We start from the raw sequence: 10,039 nt of genomic DNA on the forward strand, positions 1-10,039 counted from the left end.
TCAGCTCATTTCTAGCATGTTATTTGCCACAGACAATGGCTGTTTTAAAGGGAGAAAAAGTGTAGTCAAAGGAGCAAGCAGGGAAGGGAAGAAGAAAGAAAAAAGAGGAGGGAGAAAAGGAAAAGAGAAGGGGAAAGAGAAAGAGTCAGGGTTCCAGGGATGGTGTATAGAGGTGGTTATAGAAAGCAAACCAGAAACGTCAAAATTACCTACAATTCTTCCTTTGAATTCTGTTGAAACAGAAGAGATCCTACAAAATCCTGAAGAGCATACATATTAATCACAGCTCCTAGCATCTTGACTTGGGGACCTCTTCAGTCAGGCTCAAGTCTCTGGAGGCTTCTGATGGATACCAAACAACTCACAGAAAACAGTCAGAGATGTCACTGTCATCCACAAACGGCTCTCTCCCTGTGAGGTCTATACATCTCTCTACTTATGACAAAGACAAACGCAAATTATGACCACTATTATTCAACCTCAGTCAACAAGGAGGGCAGAACACGTGAACCACTAACTAAATCTGCTTTAAAGATTTTTGGCTCTGCCTTTAACTTGTGCACTATATTATCTATTTTACAATCAAAAGTAAATTGAAATGCTCAAAATATTGATGTAACATCACATCCATTATTTGAACTAGGTACAAGGGCTCATTGGGAGGATCAATTCATTATATTTATATTGTTATTAAAACTATTACCCAAATATAAATGCTCTTGAGACCCACAATATATTTCTCCTTGCATAGAACACCCCACTCCTTCAAAACACCACCTTTTCTGTGCTTACTTCCGCAGCACATATACTAAAATCAGAACGATACAGAAAAGATTAACATGGCCCCCACACAAGGATGACATGAAAATTCGTGAAGCACTCCCTATCATTTAAATTTTAAAAAATAATAAACTTTATTAGTTTTTTAAAAAGCATTTTTGAAGAGTGACCTCCTTTTCTGCAGTGCTCCAGCTGGCTATCAGCTTCCATCTTGCCAACTGTTTTAGTCAATGGAGTCAGATTGATAAGAGAAGCACAAGTTGAGGCCCATGCTGCCGCCACCCAGAGTGGGACTTGGAGTTGGGAACCTACTGCAGCCGGATGATCTTTCGAAAATGTGAATCTGTTCACGAGGCGCCTCTGTGTAACACCATTCAGCGATTTCCTATTGCCCTTCAGATAAAATCACATTCCTGCTGTGTGACTACAGGCTAGTTATTAAACCTCTCTCTGGCTCAATTTCCTCTTCTATAAAAATGGTGATAATAATCGTGAAGAAAATGTATGTGAAGCCCCTAGAACAAAGTTAATCAATGCTCAATATTATTATTATTGATGGTATCTAACCAGCCCTGTTTCTTCTCTGTTCCCCTGGACTCTCTTGAAGCCACACACAGCAATGAGTTCCGGAACTCACCCATGATCTTTCTAGCCCTTATGCCTTGGCCTGTGTGGTTTTTTTGTTTTTTTTTTTTTTCCTGTTGCTAACACTCTCTTCCTCTTCTTGGCCCTTAGCCAGTTTCACTCCTATTAATTTATAAACTGTCAGCTTAAATGCATATTATCAAGGTTTGCTTCCCCCAATATATGCATGAATTGCATACTTCCTCTACTATAATATGCATGATACATTACTATAACATCTTGCTTGACTGAAATGTTCATAAAGGACCCAAGATTAGATTTGCCTTGCTCACCACTGTATTTCTCAGTAGCAAGCACAAGTACTCAGGGAGGACCGGATTATAACGCAACAGAAAAAGAAATCCTAGCAAATTACAAAGACAAAAGACTAGTCCTTTTTTGTGTGTGTGGTGAAGGAAAGTGCAGTGTTTATTGTAAGGTACCATACAAGGAGTCTGGGACAGCTAGAGCTCAAAAAGCCCAAACTCCCAGATGGATTTGGGCAAAGCCTTTTTTTTTTTAAGATTAATCCTTGATCACACTACAGTAATCACAGGACAGCTCCACAGTGTTTTCATGCCAAGTCCCATGTCACCCCAGTCCCTATGACATTGCTTATCTCAGGGTAGAGAGAAAGGGAACCCAGTAATTGTTCACTGCCTCTCTTAAAACTTCCATTCAGAAGTGGCACATCTAACTCTTCCTCACATTTATTGTCCAAGGCAAGTCACATGGAAAAGCCTGATGTCGATCAGGTGGGAAATCCTTATGCAGAAAGGATGCTACAGAGAGGGAAACTACAATATTTAGTGATCTGTAATAGATACAACGGATCTCAATAAGTGTTAATTTAATAAAATATTTCTTTGCTGCAAGTTGACAAACATAAACCCCACACCAATTAAAATCTGGCCAGAACCTTCTCTGCTATTCAAAGAGATATCCATCTTGGAAATTTTTGACTTTTTTCACAAAGTCATGATTTCTGCCACAGGCACCAGTTGCATGTCTGTGTGGTCACAGTTTACAAACCATACCAGTATGGATACCACTGTGAGTAAAGAATAACAATTAGGTTCAACAACAACAACAACAACAAAAATCTTCATGGTTTGATTACTTACTCCATGCAATATGAATATGGACATGTGAGGTTATAGCCAGTCTAATAGAAATATATGGCAAAAAGGGAACCTTCAAAATCATTTTCTCTGATCTCTCAGAGGAGACCCAAAAAAGCCAAGTGACTTGCCAAGTGCAAACAGCTAAATAGTAACAGAGTTGGGACTAAAATGTAATCACCAATTTTAAAGCAAGTGCTCTTTCAATTATAGGGTAACCTTCCCATAAGGAATGTCACCTAATCTGAATGACTGGAAGAGATCACCCTTTAACAGATGAGGAAACTGAAACCCAGGGAGGTAAAGGGACTTTCTCAAAGCTATCCACAGTGTGGTTCCATTTTGCTTGGCCACACAAGACCTTAAGGAAACATAAGTTGTTTCAGCATCTAGGATAGTACCTGCTCTTCACTGAGGGCTCAAAGAAATATATGTTGAAGTGAATTGATCTGAACTGAATTGAATGAATTGAATTGAGCTGAAATGACACAAAATATAGAGATGCATTTTTTTTCCATTACATAGCTTTTGTTTCCATTTCCTCTGGAGTTTTAGACTTGTCAGTCCATCAAGTTACACACCAACAACTATGACTTTGTTAGTTTCTCCTCTATAATATCCTTGTTCACTGCTCCTTCTACATTTATAACTGCCATCCTCTTTTGAGCAGAAACAAATAAATATCTAGAAATCTTGTCATCTCATGACATTTACAGAACAACATAGGATCTGGAAAGCAAAAACACCAATGACAAGGCCCTTGAAAGATCATTAGACAAAGAACTTTATTCCCTCTGAGCTAAGAGATCAGCTAAATAAGTGACATAACCCAGATGATCCTAAGCCACAGGAACAAATGCCATTAAGTTGCTGTCTCCTGACAACCGAGTGATATGTACGAAGAATAAGAATTAAATTTAGAGAGAGAATACAGATTCTGGCTGGGCTCCAGGGATGAGGGATATTAAATAAGAAAGAAACAATAGTGCTGTCAAGTCTAATTGTTTAAAACATAAAACTCTTTCCATATGGCTTGAGATGAATAGAGTTGCACAGTATTGGGATGCTCTGTAGAGTCACACAAAGAAAGAACAGTATATACCATTTGGGTTGAAAATCTTGACTCTGCTTTCTTTTTCTTCTTCTTATGACCCACCCAGGCACATCGATATTTGAAAATAACAATAGGAAAAGCATATTATGAAGCCTCTTTATCACAGATTTGATTATAGTATAAAAAATGGATGGGCTTTGTGGTGAGAGAGAATTTGGTTCCAACCCTGAAAATACTCCTTCTTACTGGTTGACATAAGCCTCAACTTCCTCACCTGTACGTAGAGGCTATATTTTTATGGCATAAGGATGTGCTAAGGATTAAGTGGGATAATAGATATAAAGTGACTGTCATTTAGTAGGCATTTATTACAATGTACTTTCTTTAGTTTTTCCTTTAAACACATGAAGATGCAATCATCCACATAGCAGCTCCATATAAATCTGTGATGAGATGAGACAAATTTTTTCTCACAGACAACAAATTGAGAGGTGCCTGCATTTTATCCCTTCAATTAACTAACATAGATTTACTGAGAACTACTAATAGGCAAAACTCTGTGGTAGTACTATAAAGGTTACTAAGTCTTACTGCACAGGATCTATAAAATTAAAGCATTTGTTGAAGCCCTTTTCCATCAATTATGATAATATGTAACCAAGATTATCTGGCCTTTTAAGTATTTGTTTTTCTTTACGGGATGTATGTGTTCAGTATAAAAAAATAATAAAAAACAAACCACTCAGACTCAAGCTAGAATCAATGGGGTTTATTTCCTACCCCATTGAAACATACCAGATTGTTTAGAAATTATTTGTTTCCAACCAATTTTGTGTTACAGGTATATATCTATATCTTTGTCTGTATCCATATATCTTCTTGTAATTATGGCAGAAAGAGCACTATCCTATGGGTTTAAGCCCTGCCTACCCGTATTCTAGTGGGAATAAGAATTGCCATTGTGTTTCTTTCTGGAATATCAATTTCCTCACTGTAAAATCAGATTTCCTAAATAGATTTCTGAAGTCACTCCCATATACAAGTTAAAATATAGTATAAAATATTGATACTTATGACTCTTTACTAATATGTGTGTGTGCATTTATGAAGAATATGTTTGTTTCCCAAAACACAACTCTATAGAAATTTCATGGAGATAGATACCATCATATGAATGCAGTTTCACACTATACCAAGTTTCACATAATATATCAATGAATATAGTGAAGGTTCTCAGAAGACTTTCAAAGTGCTGTTTACTTCAGGACCTCCTGAAACAGTCCAGAGATGGAGTTAAGGGTAATACCAGAGCTCTTCTCCTTTGCCCTCTTGGGGCTACTACACAACACAGGAATGAGCATAGGCCAGATGGACACACAGTTTGGGGAGGTTTAATTGATCTCATGATGCCTTACCTATGGCTCCAATTAAAACCCTTGAGCCCCATCTCATGAGTAACAGGGACAGGAAAAATAAAAAACACTTTGGTAGGATCAGGGGAGGTACACTGTGCGTTCCCCCAAACACTCGGCCCTGGGAAGGCTGCTGGGCTCCCAGACCAGGTCCCCCACCCTCTGAGGCCCCCTCCAGCTGTGGCGGTCCTAGGGGCATAGGAGGGAGGCAGGGGGAGAAGAGGAGAGGCAGACAGGGATGGGCTCTCTGGAATCAGAGGATCGGGGGGAGCACATCTAGTGTTTCCCCTGCCCACTTGGGCCCAGTGAGCCTGCTGGGGTCCTGGACCTGGTCCTCCGCTCCCCAAGGCCAGAGGCACACATGGGCCCCTTCTGCTGCCTTGAGTCTAAGCCCCACCCCCACACCCCCCAGGGCTTTTTCCAGCCCTGTGGGTCCTAAGCATAGGCCCCGCCCACCACCCAAACCCTGTCCCTGCCTAAGCCCCACTCCCCACAGCCAAGGCCTTTTCCGGCTTCTTTTTTCCTCCTCTTTTTTACTATTGTGGTTCTGTTTTATCTCCGATTGTTGTTTCATCAATATTTTTACTTTTTTATTCTTTCTAACACATCTGTTAGTTTTCTTATCTAATTTTATTTTTTACTCTTAGTTATTGTTCTGCTCCTTTATTTCTTTTTTCTTTCTTTTTTTTTTTTTTTTGCCACCCCACATGGCTTGCATGATCTTGGTTCTCCAGAGCTCCTGCAGTGGGAGCTCTGAATCTGAACCACTCGACTAACAGAGAACCTCAGACCTCAGGGAATACTCATCAGAGTGAGGTCTCACAGAAGTCCTCATCTTGGCACCAAGATCCAACTCTACCCAACAGTCTACAAACTCCAGTGCTGGAAGTCTCAGGCCAAACAACAAGTAAGACAGGAACACAATCCCACCCATCAAAAAAAAAAAAAAAATGAGACGACAAAAAATTATATCACAGATGAAGGAGCAAGGTAAAAACCTACAAGACCAAATAAATGAAGAGGAAATAGGCAACTAACTTGAAAACAAATTCAGAGTAATGATAGTAAAGATGATCCAGAATCTTGGAAATAGAATGGAGGCATGGATTGAGAAAATAAAAGAAACATTTAGCAAAGATCTAGAAGAACTAAAGAACAAACAAACAGAGATGAACAACACAATAACTGGAATGAAAAATACACTAGAAGGAATCAATAACAGAATGACTGAGGAGAAAATAAATAAGTGAGCTGGAAGACAGAATGGTGGAAATAATTGCCAAGGAGCAGAATAAAGATAAAAGAATGAAAAGAATTGAAGACAATCTCAGAGACCTCTGGGACAATACTAAATGCACCAACATCGAATTACAGGAGTCCCAGAAAAAGAAGAGAAAAAGAAAGGGTCTGAGAAAATATTTGAAGAGATTATAGTGGAAAATTCCCTAACAAGGGAAAGGAAATAATCACCTGAGTCCAGGAAGTGCAGAGAGTCCCATACAAGATAAACCCTAGTAGAAAAACATCAAGACACATATTAATCAAACAAACAAAAATTGAATTCAAAGAAAAAATATTAAAAGCACCAAGGGAAAAGCAAAAAATAACATACAAAGGAATCCCCATAAGGTTATCAGCTGATTTTTCAGCAGAAACTCTGCAGGCCAGAAGGGAGTGGCAGGATATACTTAAAGTGAAGAAAGAGAAACACCTACAACCAGGATTACCCTACCAATCAAGGATCTCATTCAGATTTGACGGAGAAATCAAAATCTTTTCAGACAAACAAAAACTAAGAGAATTCAGCACCACCAAACCAGCCTTACAACAAATGCTAAAGGAAATTCTCTAAGAAGAAAACACAAGAGAAGAAAAAGACCCACAAAAGCAAACTCAAAACAATAAAGAAAATGGTAATAGGAATATACATATCGATAATAACCTTGAATGTAAACGGATTAAATTTACAGCCAAAAGACACAGGCTCACTGAATGGACACAAAAACAAGACCCATGCTGCCTGCAAGAGACCCACTTCAGACCTAGGGACACATACAGACTGAAAGTGAAGGGATGGAAAAAGATATTCCATGCAAATGGAAATCAAAAGAAAGCTGGAGTAGCAATACTCATATCCAATAAAATAGACTTTAAAATAAAGACTGTTACAAGAGATAAAGAAGGACACTACATAATGATGAAGGGATCAATCCAAGAAGAAGATATAACAATTATAAATATGTATGCACCCAACATAGGAGCACCTCAATACATAAGGCAAATGCTAATAGTCATGAAAGGGGAAATCAACAGTAACACAATAATAGTAGGGGACTTTAAAGCCCCATGTACACCAATGGACAGATCATCCAAACAGAAAATAAATAAGGAAACACAAGCTTTAAATGACACAACAGACCAGATAGTTTTAATTGACGTTTATAGAACATTCCACCCGAAAGTGGCAGAATACACTTTCTTCTCAAGTGCACGTGGAACATTCTCCAGGATAGATCACATCTTGGGTCCCAAATCAAGCCTCAGAAAATTTAAGAAAATTGAAATCGTATCAAGCATCTTTTCTGACCACAGTGCTATGAGATTGGATATCAATTATAGGAAAAAAAATGTAAAAAAACACAAATACATGGAGGCCAAAAAGTGTGCTGCTAAATAGCAAAGATATCACTGAAGAAATCAAAGAAGAAACAAAAAAATACATAGAAACAAATGACAAACGAAAACACAATGACCCAAAACCTATCAGACACAGCAAAAGCAGTTCTAAGAGGGAAGTTTATAGCAATTCAATCCCATTTCAAGAAACAAGAAAAATCTCAAATAAACAATCTAACCTTACATCTAAAGCAACTAGAGAAAGAAGAACAAACAAAACCCAAAGTCAGTAGATGGAAAGAAATCATAAAGATCAGAGCAGAAATAAATGAAATAGAAACGAAGAAAACAAGAGAAAAGATCAATAAAATTAAAAGTTGGTTCTTTGAGAAGATAAACAAAATTGATTAACCTTTAGCCTCATCAAGAGAAAAAGGGAGAGGATGCAAATCAATAAAATTAGAAATGAAAAAGGAGAAATCACAACTGACACTGCAGAAATACAAAAGATTATAAGAGACTACTACAAACAACTATATGCCAATAAAATGGACAACCACAAAGAAATGGACAAATTCCTGGAAAGGTACAATTTTCCAAGACTGAACCAGGAAGAATTAAAAAATATAAACATACCTATCACAAGTATTGACATTGAAACCCTGATTAAGAATCTTCCAACAAACAAAAGCCCAGGACCAGATGGCTTCACAGGTGAATTCTATCAAACATTTAGAGAAGAGCTAACACCCTTCCTTCTCAAACTCTTCCAAAAAATTGCAGAGGAAGGAACATTCCCATATTCGTCCTATGAAGCCACCGTTACCCTGATACCAAAACCAGAAAAAGATTTCACAAGAAAATTACAGACTAGTATCACTGATGAACATAGATGCAAAAATCCTCAACAAAATACTAGCAAACAGAATTGCTAGCAAAATACTAGCAAACATTAAAAGGATCATACACCATGATCAAGTGGGATTTACCCCAGGAATGCAAGGATTCTTCAATATATGCAAATCAAGGAATAAAAACAATATGATCATCCCAATAGATGCAGAAAAAGCTTTTGACAAAATTCAACACCCATTTATGATAAGAACTCTGCAGAAAATGGGCATAGAGTGAAACTACCTCAACATAATAAAGACCATATATGACAAACCCACAACAAACATCATACTTAATGGTGAAAAACTGAAAGCATTTCCACTAAGATCAGGAAGAAGACAAGGATGTCCACTCTCACCACTCTTATTCAACATAGTTTTGGAAGTCCTAGCCACAGCAATCAGAGAAGAACAAGAAATACAAGGAATACGAATTGGAAAAGAAGAAGTAAAGCTGTTACTGTTTGCAGATGACATGATACTATACATAGAGAATCCTAAAGATGCCACCAGAAAACTACTAGAACTAATCAATGAATTTGGTAAGGTTGCAGGATACAAAATTAATGAACAGAAATCTCTGGCATTCCTATACACTAACAATGAAAAATCAGAAAGAGAAATTAGGAAACAATCCCATTTATCACTGCAACAAAAAGAATAAAATACCTAGGAGTAAACCTACCTAAGGAGGCAAAAGACTTAAACTCAGAAAACTATATAACACTGATGAAAGAAATCAAAGGTGACATAAACAGATGGAGAAATATACCACGTTCTTGGATTGGAAGAATCAATATTGTGAAAATGACTACTACCGAAAGCAATCTACAGGTTCAGTGCAATCCCTATCAAACTACCAATGGCATTCTTCACAGAATTAGAACAAACAATTTTACAATTTGTATTAAAACGGAAAAGACCCCGAAAAGCCAAAGCAATCTTGAGAAAGAAAAACGGAGCTGGAGGAATCAGGCTCCCCAACTTCAAACTATACCACACAGCTACAGTAATCAAGACAGTATGGTACTGGCACAAAAACATTAATACAGATCAATGGAACAGGATAGAAAGCCTGGAGATCAACCCATGCACCTATTGTCAACTATTCTATGACAAAGGAGACAAGAATATACAATGGAGAAAAGACAGCCTCTTCAATAAGTGGTGCTGGGAAAACTGTACAGCTCCATGTAAAAAAATGAAATTAGAACACTACCTAACACTATACACAAAAATAAACTCCAAATGGATTAAACACCTAAATGTAAGACCAGACATTATAAAACTCTTAGAGTAAAATGTAGGAAAAACACTCTTTGACATAAACCACAGCAAGACCTTTTCCTAGAGTAATGAAAATAAAAATAAAAATAAACAAATGCGACCTAATGAAACTTAAAAGCTTTTGCACAGCAAAGGAAACCATAAACAAGGTGAAAAGACACCCTCAGAATGAGAGAAAATATTTGCAAATGAAGCAATGGACAAAGGATTAATCTCCAAAATATACAAACAGCTCATGGAGCTCAATATCAA

General features: G+C 37.5%; 1 non-coding gene across 1 annotated transcript; it reads left to right on the forward strand.

Moving 5' to 3' along the window:
- The first annotated feature begins 784 nt into the window (after nucleotides 1–784).
- On the forward strand, nucleotides 785–891 carry LOC137771112 (U6 spliceosomal RNA). Its single transcript, XR_011075324.1, has one exon. It is a non-coding gene; the product is annotated as a U6 spliceosomal RNA (small nuclear RNA).
- The last annotated feature ends 9,148 nt before the right edge of the window (nucleotides 892–10,039 follow it).

The sequence above is a fragment of the Eschrichtius robustus genome, chromosome 10 (assembly GCF_028021215.1).
Source record: "Eschrichtius robustus isolate mEscRob2 chromosome 10, mEscRob2.pri, whole genome shotgun sequence".
Classification (NCBI taxonomy): domain Eukaryota; kingdom Metazoa; phylum Chordata; class Mammalia; order Artiodactyla; family Eschrichtiidae; genus Eschrichtius; species Eschrichtius robustus.